Source organism: Spermophilus citellus (assembly GCF_964194105.1).
Source record: "Spermophilus citellus genome assembly, chromosome: 1".
Lineage (NCBI taxonomy): Eukaryota > Metazoa > Chordata > Mammalia > Rodentia > Sciuridae > Spermophilus > Spermophilus citellus.
Genome location: NC_138182.1, coordinates 107,084,572 through 107,101,381, shown reverse-complemented (window position 1 = coordinate 107,101,381; position 16,810 = coordinate 107,084,572). Strand labels below are relative to the sequence as shown.

Sequence of the window (16,810 nt, the reverse complement as noted above, 5' to 3'; positions counted from 1 at the left end):
TACATAAGCTTATCTCAAATGATTTGGAGAGTTCTTCAGGCTGGGCTACTTGATTTGAAGAGAAGGAAAATTTAAATTAAAAGCTTCAAGTTATAAATGCATTTTGGAACCAACTCATATCCTTCTCAGCTATATTGGTGTTTATATATTGTGACTTGTTAACCACCTGTGGGAAATTTCACTGAGCTGTTCCAATTATTATCTTGCAACTGTTGTTTTAATATTAAGTGATATTTTTCTCAAGACAAATCATAAGTATGTTTTCCACTGTTATTTTGAGAGCCATATTCACTACACAGTTTTTAAATAACAGATACTTTTATCTCTAAATCTATTTTCTGACAGGGTACAGTAAGCAAATGTTTTGTGGATTTGTATGGAAAATTAAATAACTCTACCCAATGGAAAATATAAACATTTGACCATGTATCTGAATCAAAAACATCAAGGTATGTTTCTATTGTAGATGTAATAAGATTTTGAATCACTCCTTCTTCATACTTATAAACCATTCTTTTAAAAATGATTGTAGTAGAGTGACATGAATTTAATGAAATTCTTAAAACTATATGAGCATCTCAATTACAGTTGAATGGCATTCCCTTGTCTCTCATTAGTACTTGACCATATGACACAGAATGAGAATTCAGTAATGAACTTTCCTATGGTTGGAAGAATGATTGATATTAGTGTAGAAACAGAAGATCTGTCCTTGAACCATAAATGCTCTTCAGCAGGGAGTAAATGCTCATATAATTAAATACCTATAACTATAAGCTACCATAACTTCTATATTATGATATGTAAGTAAGTCATTTTATGTTGCCTTTATAAGGTATATGGGTAAGGTTACTTTTATAGTTTTCTATTTTTTGATTCTTATTCTTTGTTATTCAGAAAGTTTTTCCTTGGAACCTATTTTCGCATTTAGCAGTACTTTGGATGCTGGAAAATATATAATAGCATTTTTATTTGGTATTTAATATATTTACTTTTAATATTGGACAGGTTGTCTATCCCGTTCTGTTTTAGAACATGAATATATCTGTAGGGATATCAAATTGGGGTTAAAATAAATAAAGGACCCAAACAAAAAGCACTAAAGTTAGAAAACCACGAGCCATTATATAAAGAGCATAAATCATGTTGTCTTTAGTTAAGTGGGTCCACATTTAGAAGGTCAGGGGCTCACCCTGCTTATGAATAGGTTGAGTTCTTTTGTAAGTCTTGAGTGTCATAATCTATCTATCTATCTATCTATCTATCTATGTCTATGTTTAGCACAGTAATATAAATATGCAGAAAAACTTACACATACATGTGTACGTATGTAATAGGGCTTCCAAGAGACAGAGCATCATTAAATGATTATAGATATTTGTAGATTTTTAAGCTGAAACAATCAGTTCATACTGGCTATTATTTTTTTTTTCAACATTTTTAAAATTTGTGCATTATAATTGTACATAACAAGAATTTGTGTTATATATTTATACATGCACAAAATTTAACAATATAATTTGGCCAATATTGCTTCCCAGCACTTCTTCCCTCCCTGCCTACGTCACAACCCTTGGTCTTTTTCTTTAATTATCTCCCTTTGATTTTCCTGAGATCATCCCCAACACCTTTCTATTTCTTTTTCCATTCTAGCTTGCACATATGAGAGAAAGCATATGATCTTTGATCTTCTAAGTTTGACTTATTTTGTTTAATATTATGGTCTCCACCCATTTTCCTGCAGATGACATAATTTCATTTATTTTATGGCTGAGTAAAGTTTCATATTATCTCACTTCTTTTTGAATTCCTAGCATTAGGCACACAGGGAAGCTAGTGTTAGTCCATCATATTGATGATAGTAGTAGCACAGCCCTCCTTTCTTGTTCGCCTCCAATTTTGTTGTTCCTCATGTGTGCCTGCCATGATCCTTTGGGTGATCTTTCATCCTTGTGGTGGAATAGTATAACTTGCAGTAAGGATGAAGGATACTAAGCCAGAGAAGGAAACAGATGGCTGTGGAGGGAACTCCATTAGTTTGACTCCATGTCCATCATCTTTTTTCCTTGAGAAGCGTGGGTGCCAATTTTAAGCCAGAAAATGTCTGCAATATGAGGATTGCCTTCATCTTATAAAATTTTATTCTTCTTGTATGTATCACAGTGTTTTTCACATGTGAACTATAATTCTGTATGTAGTATAATTTTGATAATTATTTGACTTTCTCATTTTTTCTGGTTGGGGATATGTTAGTATTGTAATAAGGTTTTTCATTAATGAAATAGGTGGATTGGATCAGGTGATTTCTAATTCTGATTTCATCTTTGATACACCTTTTAATCTTTTACAGTTATTTGATATGTTTCTTTTTTTCTGAGCACCTAAAAACATTTTTTATTCATTCCATTTAGTTGTACATGGCAGTGGAATGCTCTTTGACACATCATACATAAATGGAGCATAACTTCTCATTCTTCTGGTTGTATATGACGCAGACTCAGTGATCATGTAGTCATATATGCACATAGGGTAATTATGTCAGATCCATTCTGCTATTCTTCCTACCTCCATTCCTTTCCCCCTTCCTTCACTCCCCTGTGCCTTATCCACAGTATCTCTGTTCGTCCCTAGGAACCCCAACCCTTATTGTCAATTAGCATCTGAAATTCAGTGAAAACATTCAGCCTTTGGTTCTTTGGGATTAGTTAATTTTGTTAAGCATGATATTCTCCAGTTCTATTCATTTATCACCAAATTCCATAATTTCATTCTTATTTAAGGCTGAGTAATATCTGGTTGTGTATGTATACCACATTTTCTTTATTCATTCATCTGTTGAAAGGCACTTAGACAGGTTTCATAGTTTAGCTATAACATTGACGTGGCTGCATCACTGTAGTATTCTGACTTTCAATCCTTTGGGTATGAACTGAGAAGTGGGACAACTGGGTCAATTCCAAGTTTTCTGAGGAATCTCCATGCTGCTTTTCATAATGATAAATTGAAAATTTGCCTTCCCACCAGCAAGGTATGAATGAACCTTTTTTCCTACATCCCCCCAACATTTATTGGTGCTTGAATTCCTGATAATTGCCATTCTGACTGAAGTGAGATGAAATCTCAGTGTAGATTTGACTTGCATTTTTATAATTACTAAAGATGAACATTTTTTCATATATTTGTTGATGGTATTTTCAGATCCTTAGTCCATTTATTGATTGGGTGGCTGTTATTGTTGTTGTTATTATTAATATTATTATTAGTAGTAGTATAATGTTTTTGAGTTCTTCATGTATCCTGGAAATTAATGCTGAAACTGAGGTGCAGGTGGTAAAGATTTTCTCCTGTTCAGTAGGCTTTCTCTTCATATTATTGTTGCTTGAGCTGAGAAGAATTTTAAAGGCTGCTTCTTTGATTCCATCCCATTTATTGATTGTTGATTTTACTTCTTGTGCTGTACTGGTGTTGTTAAGAAAGTAAGTTCCTAAGCTTACATTCCTACTTTTTCTTCAGTTAGTTGCAGGGTCTCTGTTCTAATGCCTAAGTCCTTGATCCACTTTGAGTTGTGTGCAGGGTGAGAAGTAGGGGTTTAATTTCATTTTGCTACATGTGTATTTCAAGTTTTCCCAGCACCATTTGTTGAAAATGCTATCTTTTCTTCAGTGTTTGTTTTTGGTGCTGTTTTATAATATTAGATAACTGTACTTATGTGGGTTTTTCTCTGTGTCTTCTCTTCTTTACCATGGTTCTGGTACTGATTGTAATGCCTCCTGCATCACTTTTCTTGCTAATGACTGCTTTGCCTATTCTGATTCTCTAATATTTCCAAATGAGTTTTATGGGTGATTTTTCTATTTCTACAAAGGAACTCATTGGTATTTTTATAGGAATTGCATTGAATCTGCAAAGCACTTTGGGTAGTATGGTTAATTTGACAATATTAATTCTGCCTAAGATAGGCAGAATTAGGGCCTGGGAGATCTGTCCATCTTCAAAGGTCTTTAATTTCTTTCTTCAGTATTCTGTAGTTTTCATTGTAGAACTATTTCATACCTTTTCTTATATATATTCCAAAGTATTATATTGTTTTCTGAGGCTATTTTGAATGGGATATTTTTCTAATTTCTCTTTCAGTTCATTTGCCATTGATATATAGGTACATAAATTATTTATGGGTGCTAATAACCCAATGAATTTTGACATATTCTATCCCTGTTCCCATTTATTTCTGAAATTTTTCTCCCCTGATTGTATCTGTTTTCCAATCCTAATCCAGAGTTGTATATTTTAACCTCCAGGCATTAAAAGGTTTGTTTTTTGTCATTAAATTTTTATTTCTTTCATTTATGATCTTATAGGGTTCAAGAAGTTATCTCTATTTCTTGTATTTACCTTGTACTCAAAAATATGATTTTTTTTTTTTGGTTCAAGGGATTGAACTCAGAGGCACTTGACAATTGAGCCACATCTCCAGCCTTATTTAGATACAGGATCTCACTGAATTGCTTAGCACCTTTTGTTTGCTGAGGCTGGCTTTGAACTTGCAATCCTTCTGTCTTAGATTTCTGAGCTGCTGGGATTACAGGTGTGCTCCACCACGCCTGACAATATGAACTATTTCAAAGAATGGTCATTGTTTCATGGAGAAGCAAATGAATTTATTGTTTATGGATTAAATAGTCCATAGATGTCCGTTCAGTCTATCTGATTAATGTTTTCCATTTAGTTCTGAAGAATCTAGGCTGGCAAGTTTTCTTTTTGGGTGGGCATGGTACAGAAAGGTTTCCCCAAACCTCAGCAGTGCAAAGAGTATGCAGTGTGGTCCTCACAAGGCCTTTCATCTGCCACAAAAACTCTGTGTTCCATATATGGCTCCCTCCAATTGTCACCTCAACCAGCCCTCCAACACTAGACCATTTTATAGGAATCTTGTTTTGTTTAAAAGCATTGACCCAGGTGTTGGGTATATGGCTTAGTGGTAGAGGGCTTTAGCATGTATGAGAACCTGAGTATGGTGCTTATCTCTTTAAAAAAATGACTTGCCAAAATTATTTTTGCCAATGAAAAAGCTTATCAAGAGAGATTGAGGGATACTGGCTGATGTGGGCCATATGTGGAGGTCCTGACCTGAAAGCCTAGAGAAGCAGAGAGTCCATGAGTGTCTCCATGCATCTATTCACTCATTTTACAAATTTGACTGAGTCCTGGAAGATAAAGTGCAAGTCAGTTATGTAGGTTAGAACAGTGTCCAAGATAGTATGTCTGGTCTCCTTCATTTCAGTTAATATTTAGGGGTAAAACAAATTAAGTACAATATTTACAATGAAGAAGGCCCTGTAAAGGACACAAACTAGGCATTCAGTGTTCACGGTTCCAAGACTGGCTTGCTTCTGAGTGAGGGCTTCATTATCCTGTGATGGCAGGAAAAGTGGGAGCAAGGTGCTACCAGAGGCATTGGATTAAGTGCAGGGATATGAAATAATGCCACAGGCCCTGAGGGGAGGGAGCGAGATCAAGGGAGGGTACAAAAGGATTACGGAGATCATTGCCTGGTCATGGGGACTGTGGACCATGGTGAGTATTTTGAACTTTATTCTAAGAGGAATAGGAAGTCATCTGTGCCTGAATCAGGGTGGGTGTCATGGGTTGGCTCCTGGTATAAACTTTCTTCATTGAACCGATTTTGTTTTAACCCAACTGTTATGTTGTTCTCCCATTTTCATTATATCAAGGTCTCTAATTTTGTTGGACCATTCATTTAATGAAGACTTTTTGTGTTCCTTGTGTTACCACGTTTCTCTGATTCTTCTTGACCCTAGTAGCTTGAAAAGGTGCATGCACATTTGAAGAAACCATTACTTCTTCCAGACTTAAGGACTTATTTGAGGATGGAAAAGCTTTTTCCTGCAGAGCAGTACGGGAGGACAAGCTGACCTAGTATAGCACTGGTCTAGTGGCATGGAGCAACATCTTTGTTATCTGAGGTTGAAGGATGCATTGCTTCTCTTTTAGCAGGCACAACTGTTGGTAACATGAGAACCTTCATGGTCATTGGTGGCTAGAGCTATGGGAAATCTAGAGTTGCTATGAGGACTAGCTGGGTCATAGATAGTGCCTCTAGATCCATGCAGAGAAGACTAGAAAAGGTGAAAGATATGGGCCAGGCATTGTGCACACTTTGGTGCAGTGTCAGCTGCAGGCATGTGCAATGTAGACAGGCTACCTGTGGGCAGAGAAGTAGTAAGGAAAAGCTACGACCAAGGACAGAAGCCAGGGCTGGCAAGGAGTGCCTATGAGGTGGGACCTAGTTTGTTAAAGCACAGGACTGTAAGATCAGATCTGATTGTAGACACATAGGGCTTCAGGGAAGGACCAGAAGTAGAGCTTTGCCTGGCTGCTGTGTATCTACAGATCTGGGGCCTGATCATGGATGCATAAAGCTAGAAACCTCACCTGTGAATTGAAGTATGGTGGCAGGGACATGGAGGTGTTGAGGATGGCTGTAAACATGCACTATTTTTTTGTGAGTGGAACTGAGGAGAAACGTGTGCAGTGGCACAGAACAACTAACTCTCTTCAGGCAAAGCTACATGGTGGTGGGGATGGTTAATGGGACTCTGGGTGCTTACATATGTTAATAACACCATGAAACAGAGCTGGTGACACATGTGTATGTAACTTCAGAGGCTGCTAAATATGGCGAGCAGTGGCTCGTGGCAGGTGTTGGAAGTGGTATTGTGCATGTGCAACTGCCAGTCCAACATCTGGCAGTGTGCATGGATATGGCTGCAGGTGTACACCCATCTCATGGGATTGTGCCTCCAGTATGGGCTGCAGCCTTCATGTTCTTTTGCACAGGAAAAGGCTGTTTGGTGACCTTGAGTCTGGATTTGTGGCAACTCTAGCTGAGGTTACCTTGGGTAGGCAGAATCTAGAGGTAGTGGTACAGGTGCTTGGAGACTGTGAATGCAAACACCTTTGAGGCTTTTTGCAGTAGAGAAAGATGCAGGGTTCCTCTGTGGCTGTTGGTTTCCTCAGTGGCAAAACCTACTGCAGTCTGTTTGGAGAAAGCACCTGAAGTATGTAATGGCAAACCCTGAGGGAACGCCAGAAATGAAGGCTAGAGTTGTTTACAGAAGGAGACAGTGCAGAGGTTGTGGGGGTTCTGGTCACAGTAGCCACTGGGGACCATGATTTCTTCGGCTGCAAGTTGATCCATGTGTTGCACCACTTCTTCTTTGTTTCAGGTCATCTCCAAATAGCTCATCTCTTCTTCTCTGCTCAGTAATCTGGGTCGGGAGAAATCAAATCAGAACATTTTGGTACTACACTGGAAAGCCTAGGGTGATGGTTGTTACACTATTCTCCTTTTGCTTTTGAGTGGAACTGGTGGGCTGTTTACTCCCTCTTTGTGTTGAGCAGAGCTATGTCAGGGAGTGGATGATGCAGCAGAGTGACACTAAAATTGCTTTTGGTGCAGTTATTCTGTTGTTTTCTTCTAATCTGTTGCTTTAAATTAAATGCATTCCTGAATTTTTCCAGATTTTTTTAATGGACATCTTAAGTCAGGGATCTCCTTTTCTGCTATTTACTGAATAAAGTAATAGGAAGAGTGCAGTATTTGTTTCCTGCTGTGGACATAGGCAGCTGTGCAATGGCAGAGAGGATGAGTCCTGCCCACCCAGGTCTGGGTGTGGGGGGTTCTCACCTGCCCGCCATTGAGGCCCACCTGATTCTGGTGGGGCATCTCACTCACTGTATGGGTCTTGGGGGGGTCTCAGAGGAGTCCCACCTGGTTCTTGGTGGGGTCTGTACAGAATAGCCAGGCGCTGATCACAGTACAGGGGGCGGACCTTCCAGGAGCCAATCAGCTAGGGCCATGCAGATTGTGGAATGCGCATTTGTGTTTATCAGTGTCACCTGGCAACGACTATCTTGCCAGTTGGTTGGCAGATAGGTAATGGCAGACCTGCTTTGGTAGGCCACTTGAGAGAGGTTGTTACCTAATTGTCTTTAGGATGGATGGAGCCTGGAGAAAATTTGTTTATATAAGCCTGGGAATCAAGTTTTTCGGATATAACCCTCTTGGGAAGATCCACCAGGCTGCCAAAAATTGTGAACTGGGAAGAATTAAGCGTTATCTGGGACGTGGATGTCCTGTTGATGGCACCGATCATAAAAATAGGTAATAGGGTCTGGGAGGCCAGGGACTGAGGGGTAAGGGACCAATGGGCTGATGGAATTGAAGCCGGCACCATCCAGGCTGTGCCAATGGGAGCAGAGCAGAAAGGATACCAGTTCTCCTTTCACCAGAATATTTGACTTTAATATCCTGTGGAGTCCTCAATATCCAGGACCTGCACACCTTGGAAGTTCAGTACCCAGGACTTCTAATGGGCAGCTAAACAAAACCAAATTTTTAACTGGTTTCCCAGACACTTAAAATTTCCCTATAAGGTCACTGATTTAAAAAAAAATACACACAACAGCTTTTAATGTACACATTTTCAAAAGCATTGAAAAATTTTCAGATGTAATCTATTACCTGTTGTGTCCCAAGAGCCTCACAAGAACTCTGAATTGGGAAGATGGCTCCATGTTCTTTCTTCTTTTTTATATTTTTAAAATTCTTTCACACTAGTATATTTAGGGGTGTGTCTTCCACCTCTAAAAATAAGATATTACTTATTTCTCACATGCTTCACTCACTAATTTATGAAATTATTAGGATAACTTGGTGTCATCTTGATCATCCAACCATTTTCATAACAACAGTGTTGACAAGCCCTGAATTTTCTGCAAATACTTCATTAACTTCAGTTAGTGAAGTTAACTACCTTTAGCTACCTTTCCACAGAGGACACTAGAGTTCACTGGCAGCTTTCACACTTTCCAGAACACCAGACACAACATGCTTTTTCAATTTTGTTATCACTTTAGACTAAAGTAGAAAAGCATCTGCCAAAAGCTTCTCACACAAAATTCCAAAATTGCTGATTCCACTGTTCCAGTAGCCTTTCCTGTAGTTATCCATTACTGTGTATCTATACAAGCATGAAGAGTAGAGCATTGGTTGAGAGCATCCAGGCAGTGCAAGCTCTCAGTCACCAGGGCCAAGGGAGTAGCACACAAAGGGTGCCTAGTCTGTACAGTGCTGCCTGCTGGTGCCCTACTGTAGCTTGCCCTACTCTGTTCTGAAGGGACTAAGAGTATCAAAGGTAGGCCCTGCTTGTGGTTTGTGCATTAGAATACTCATTGACCCCAAATGTGAGCTCTCTCTGTGGTTATCAATTTCACAAAAAACAAATAAAAATATCTGTACATTTTTTTAGTTCCACACGCAGTCATTTAGGGTCATGATGACACTAAGAAAATGTTTGCAATGAACAAAGACTTGCCATTCTGTGTATCAAAATACATTATTAACTTTCACAAATTACTTGTTTGCCAATGGCCAAAAGATAAGTGACTGGAACAGGATAAAAAGAATACTCAAATATCTGGAAGGGAGAGTAAAATGGAATTGGTAGGTAGTGGCATGCACAGTTTTAAATGTGGCACAGCAGTTATCATTAAATCATCTATTTGAGGAGCAATAAACAGCTCAAGCCATAATCAACAGCCCAATACCACTACTCTTCATCTTCAAAATACTGTAGCTGCGAAATTTATTTCATTTGTTAGACTTAAATTCCTTCTGTTGCCAAGGACATAAATATTTTTTTCTGTGTTCATATGTCACTGTCACTTGAGCATCTGTAAAATTAGAGTATTTTATCTGATTAAATTAGAATTCCAAGGTTGGAAATGTAGCTCAATGTTAGAGCACTTCTTGCATGTCAAAGCAAAGGGTAAGGGTGCAATCCCCAGCAAAACAACAATAACATTGTCATCATCATCAACATAATAAATTTTAAAAAGAGAGGTAGGAAAAAAAGAAGTCTTCTTTCAAATTCATTATTTCTTGGAACGCCTTTGCCAACATGAAGAAAGCATTTATGTTTTCTTCTAGTACATTTCTATATAGATGTCCTATAGTGCATTTCATCTATTGTAGATATTACTATACATACATTTCTTATATATGTATGTTTTATTTTACATATGCAATTATAGGTTAATAATTTTGTTTTGGTGAGAATAGAAGAGAGCAAGTATAAAAGATTATTACTCCTGAAAAAATATTGCATTACTTTATAAAAGTTTCACATAAAAATACGAAACTTCTCAACTTTAGTATTTTTAAGTGAAGCTTTTATAAAGTAAAGCATTAAAGAATTATTCTTTAATTCTATTCATTTGTACTCATAAAATGAATACGTTTTTAATGCGCAAGAACTGCACAGCTACTTATTTTGTATTTGACATATTCTACTATCTCAGACAACTCTTACATAAAAACTTTCTAGATGTGACCAGTTAATTCAAACTGACGTGATAGGACTCAATTTCAAATGAAACGGTTCTTCCTCCTTTTCAATCATGCATTCATGGAGGTAAGAAATTGTAAACGTCCCTTGTGAAAAATTAAGACAGTATTAAATACTGAACATTGAAAACACCTGATTCATATATAAATCCCATATATATATAAATACTGAATTAGTTTAACCATACTAATTCATTTGGGTTCTTTTTCCTTTGGCATTAAGTTTGCTTTCGGTTTGGCCTTTTACTGTTATTATTCAGCCTACTTTACCTATCATACTTTTAAAACTGAATTTAAATGCCATCCATGTCATGAGAACTGCCATAAATCTATTGTTTGTCTCACATTTCACTTAAGGTAAGGCACCATGAATTATGATGGTTCTTTATTTTGTTTATGAAGAAAAAATTAAATGCTGCCAATTATAGTTGTAATGCAGCCTGAATTATTAGTGGGATTCCATTGTCAGTGTTGTTAAAATGATAAGAAAAAAAATCATCTTAGACTCATTGAAATACATAGTTTTTAAAATATATTTTTAAAAATCACTACAATACTACTAACTTATTAATTGAAATACTCTTAGTTGATAAAAAGCAATAATATTGATTACAATAGCTACCAATTATGGAGCTGTTGCTGGTGCTACAAAATCTTCAGATGTTTTACATAGATTCTCCATTAAGCATCCTGGTAGTATTCAGGGAGATACTCATTTTAATCCTTACTTTTTTAGGAAATTGAGGGAGAGTAAGACTGTGGGATAACTAGTACATCACAGAGTCTAAAGTAGAATTCATACTGAAGATGAGCTAAATCTCAAGTCCATCTTCTTTCTAGGCATGTGGGCTGCTCTGCTCTGGGGATGTGGTTCTGTGGTAGAGCCCTTCCTTACCTAGAATGCTTCAGGCCTGGGTTCTATCCCCAGCAATATGAAAACAAAGCAACCAAAAATAAGTAAAATCAATGGAACCAGGCACAGTTGCACATACCCATGATTCCAGTGACTTAGGATGCTGAGGCAAGAGCATTGGAAGTTTAAGACCACAGTGGGCAATTTAGTGAGACCCTGCATCAAAATTGTTTATATAATAAAAATGTGCTTAGGATATGACTCATTAGTTGAGTAACCCAGGGTGCAATCCCCAGCAGTATCAGAAACAAGAAATAAGAAGAAAATGTCAGTGGCATAGGCTGATCATTCATTAATAAAATAAGTAATGACAGCTACTAAATATTGTACCTTCTTCATAAGAAAATAGAGGAATTATGAGCTACTTAATGTTTATAATTGCATAAATAGTTGTGTATTTCAAAAGGTACCTTATGAATTCCTAATAAAGCTTCTTACTTGCACAGAACCCCTCTACATTATGCCTGTGCCTATGGTAATCCAGCAGTGGTGGCTCTTCTAGTGAAGAGGAAATGTAATGTCGATTTGTGTGACAGTGATGGCAACACACCATTGATGAAGGTAGATATACCAGTGGTTTTGCAGGAAATGAATTTGATGAAATGCTTAGAAGAAAAAATGGTTAATGCCATTTAGTTATAACTAATGGGTAAAACGTGAAATATTTTTCTTGGATTTCCAAAATTTACAATCTATTTCTTGGTTAAAACCAACAGGCCCTACAATATGAGGAAGAGGAATGTGCAATTATTCTTCTAGAACATGGTGCCAATCCAAATGTTCACAACAACAAGGGTGAAACTCCGCTCCACTATGTTATCTTTTATAGGAACACATTAATAGCAACAAAACTGCTTTCATCCAACGCAGATATTGAAGCCAAAAACATGGTATATATATCAATCACTATTATTTTCAAAATATTTAAAATTTTTCTTAAAATTAACAGTAATGCATGTTAAAAAATACTGATTATAAGCAAATTTTCTTTTTATTAAAATACTAGCAAATGTTGGAAGTTCTCCGCGTATTCTTCCTCCTTCTTTTGTAGCTCATGTGTGTATTTAGTTTGCCTCCATCAGTTGAATCCACACTTAGAATTCAAGAGACTCATGCAGAAATCTGAACTTCCAGCTTCTGTGAAGGAACCTGATGCGGTCCCCTTGAGCCATAGTACTGTGTGGTGTGGTGTGCAGGGTTTGCCTCTCACATGCTGGGCACACATGTTCTTCAGTTTGCTTCTGGCAACTGCAGCACTTACTCCAATCACCTACTTTGCCTCTATAAATGAGGTTACAACTCCTCTTTTTTAATATAGTGTGATAAAGATTTCATGATGTTTTCTACTGATATACAAGAATATGGACTACATAATATATTATGACTCTCTTTCAAATGGGATTAATTGTTTGAATTTAGAAATTGGAAGTTAAATAGTTTTCTCTATATATACTATAAAAATCATGTTCCCACTGGAATTTTTGAAAGGCTGATTAGGTCAACTCATTGCTAGAATGGATAAATTATTGCTAGAAGTAGATAACTCATGGATTTTGCCAGCTGTACTATGTATTAGTCTTCAGCTTTGTTCCTTAAAAATGCAAATGTTTAGTGCCTTTCATGATACTACAAGTAATCTGTGTAGATCAGCATAAATCTTGATGATACACAAAATTTCTGAATTAAATTTTGCCTAAAATTATAAGTAACTTTAAGTAGCAATTAAAGTGGATGAGAATAAAAAGAATTTTGGAAAATAACCAAGCATTATGTTACCAGGATTGTCGTTACAAGTGAGAATACATTTTCAATGTTATTTTTATTAGAGTTTATAGTTTTACATAGTAGTTGAATTCATTCCCCCCAAATCTTACATGCATGGAATTCCAGTTGAGTCATTGATTCCCTCTTTTCCATCTGTCTACCCCTCCTCCTCCATTCTCCCCCTCCTCTTCTCCTGGACCTCCTTTGTTTGTTTTGTTTTGTTTTTTTTACAGCCCTATAGTCTAGGTATACTTCTGTTCTTTTTTTTTTTTATTATTGGATGTTCACAACATTACAAAGCTCTTGACAAATCATATTTCATACATTAGAATCAAGTGGGTTATGAACTCCCATTTTTACCCCAAATACAGATTGCAGAATCACATCGGTTACACATCACATTTTTATATACTGCCATATTAGTGACTGTTGTATTCTGCTACCTTTCCTATCACCTGTCTATTTATTTATATTTGGTTGATTTTTTTACTTACACATAAAGGTGTAATTACCTGTGGCATATTTATATATGCATATAACATGAATTTTAAAGATTTCCTTCTTCATTGCCTTCCCTTTTTCATTATCTCTGTGCCTCTCAATCTTCTTTTTCTACACATCTTTTGATATTCTGTTCTTCATTTCTTTTTCTTTAATTAACTCCAGCTTCCACATATGACACATTTTACCTTTGAGTTTCTTATTTGACTTATTTCACTTAGCATGATATTCTTGGATACCAACTCATTTACCAACAAATGACATAATGTATTTTTATGGCTGAGTAATACTCCATTGTATGTATGTGCACCAGAATTTCTTAATCCTTTCATCCATTCACAGGTACTTGGGTTAATTTCATAATTTACCTGTTGTGAATTGTGCTACTGTAAACACACATGTGACTGTATTAATATACAGTTACACATAAAATTTTGTTTTACTAATTTTGGGAAAATAGTGAGTCATGGGATAGCTGCTTCATGTTGTGGTTCCCTTCTTAGATTTTGGGGAATCCCCAAACTGTTTTCCAGGGTGGTTGAACTAGTATGTAGTCCCACCAACAGTGTAAACGTGTGCCTTATCCCCACATTCTTTTTTTTTAACCGGGGGAGAGAGAGAGAGAGAGAGAATATTAATATTTATTATTATTATTATTTTCGTTTTCAGCAGACACAACATCTTTGTATGTGGTCCTGAGGATCGAACCCTGGCCACACGCATGCCTGGCGAGCGCGCTACCGCTTGAGCCACATCCCCAGCCCCACATTCTTACCAGTATATATTACTGTTTGTGTTCTTGATAATTACCATTGTGGCTGGAGTAAGATAAAGTCTTAGTGTAGTTTTTATTTGCATTAACATAATTGCTAGAGATGTTAGAAGACTTTTTTATATATAGTTGGGACATTTGTGTTTCTTTTGAGAAATTTCTGTTTAGTTCTTTTGCTCAGTTATTGACTGGGTGGTTTTTTTGTTTGTTTGTTTGGAGTTTTTAAAAATATTTATATTTTAATTCTTATTGGACACAATACATTGATTTTATTTATTTTATGTGCTGCTGAGGATCAAACCCAGGGCCTCACATGTGCTAGGTGAGTGCTCTACCACTGAGCCATAATCCCAGCTCTGTGTTAATTTTTTTTTGAGTTGATTATTTCTCTTTGTTAATCCCCTCTCAGTGGATTAGTTGGAAAAATTTTCTCCAATTGCATAAAAATAATATATTTTTGTATTGAACTTTCTGACATGTAAGATAAATATCTTTCAGCTTATAATAAGAGAAGACACAGGAACAATTATGAAAAAGCAACGTAGTTTACTCAGACTCTATCAATTTTAAGCAGAAATTCCTTACATTGGAATCTGGGATTCTGATTTCATAAATAAAAAAGAATCAAGTGGACTTGTATAACATGGAGAAAACTTCCATGTTGCTGGAAAGCTCTCAGAAATATATTCCTGTAACTTCAATTGTTCACATGTGAATATCTCCAATAAAAAATCAGTGTCAAGTAGGTGTTAAGCAATGGAAAAGCTATTTCTGTACTACTGGACATACAATGCACAGTTGTGTAAATTTTCTCAAACACTAAAACAAGGAATCTTTTCTATGAGGCTTGGTATTACTGGAAAAGTAGACGTTCTTCAGAATATGATTTATACACCCTACTAGTGAGTTGAGAATTTGGCTTGTTAGTGAAATATAATACTTATATCCTTTACTAACATGTATTAGGGAATGGGTCTATTGGGATATAAAATACAGTTTATGTCCTAAAGATGCTCTTGGTTGAGGAGGGTTCATGTTACATAACTCCAAGATGCCAGGATGAATGCTTGACAGCGGCAAAGATCCATGGAAACAGTAAATGTATGAAGCAGTTTTAGAAATGCTGGAGTTCATGTGGCCACTCTAGGCAGAGGAGAGGCATCTCAAAATGGAAGAGCAGCACGTATGGCAGCAGAATGGGAAGAGAAGAGAGTGGCTACACTTAATTTACATTATTATTATATGCTTATGTTCATACAGTATTTTGTAAGGTTAACTTCAGTTGAAAAGTAGTAATTTTGTGAATAAACTATATTTGTTGTTTTTCAGAGGGGCCAAACACCACTTCTACTCGCCGTAAAGAAAAACAGAAAGATGATGGTAGAATTTTTTATTCAGAATAAAGCAAACATACATGAAGTTGATGATAAGGGAAGGTATAGTACTTTATATTTTTTGGAAAAAGGTTAATATTGTAGTAAAATCACTCAAGTTAAAAATATTAAATTAATGGGAATGACATAATCATTGGAATAGAGTGAAATTTGTGAACGTAAACTAAAATTAAGGAGAAGAGCAATTATTCAAACTGAGCAACACAAATAAGAGTATGTAGTATGATTCACATGCCCTTATAATTATTGGCTGATGATTACTATTTGATTTTGTTGATCACATAATCTTGTGTTAGCTAGAGTTTTCATGTTAGTTTTGTAAAATATAGACTTTTAGTTTGTGCTTTTATTCAGTATTGAATTTTTTAAATTTTCTTCAGTATTTCATCTTCTCCTGGTATAGTTTTCTGTTGGAAATGCTGTGTTGAGTATAGATAGACATTGAGAATTATTTTTTCCTTTATATGACTATTTTCTTTAAATTACTTAATTTGTAGAATATTGATTTCAGATTTTTCCTAAGTGACGTCTAATTAGTCTTAACAAATTTTGAACATTTATAATGAAAAAGAGTGTAACATATGCTTGAAATCTGGTTGCAAGATTATACATGTAGCATTGATTTCAATGCCTGGCAAATGCTTCTCAAGAGTGAATGACTGAAGCAACAATTATTATTATTATCACCAGTGCTACTGTTATTACGTTATACCTGCAAATACCTTTTTTACTCCTTGACCTTTGGCCGACTGTGAGTTACAATATATTACATCACTCTAAGAAAGAAATGGAGCTTTATTCATTGAAATCTTTGCCAACTCCAGATGAATGACCTCATCATAATTAATGTTCATTGAAGGATTTTAAGTTTGTAACTCTCCCCTTTTGGGACACGTGATTTATTTTTTTATGTGTTTGTTTTCCTTTTAGACTTACAAATGATTTAGAAAGATAAAGATTTGATCTTCCAAGATGTATATGTCTGTTAGTGTATGTAAAGCTAGATGTCAAATTGGTAAAATGTATTACAATGTCTT

At 36.0% G+C, this 16,810-nt stretch overlaps 1 long non-coding RNA gene across 1 annotated transcript; it reads left to right on the top strand.

Annotated features, from left to right (window-relative positions):
- The first annotated feature begins 345 nt into the window (after positions 1-345).
- LOC308657296 lies at positions 346-12,189 on the top strand. The gene is made up of 3 exons (XR_014023897.1): positions 346-449; positions 11,789-11,903; positions 12,059-12,189. It is a non-coding gene; the product is annotated as an uncharacterized lncRNA (long non-coding RNA).
- The last annotated feature ends 4,621 nt before the right edge of the window (positions 12,190-16,810 follow it).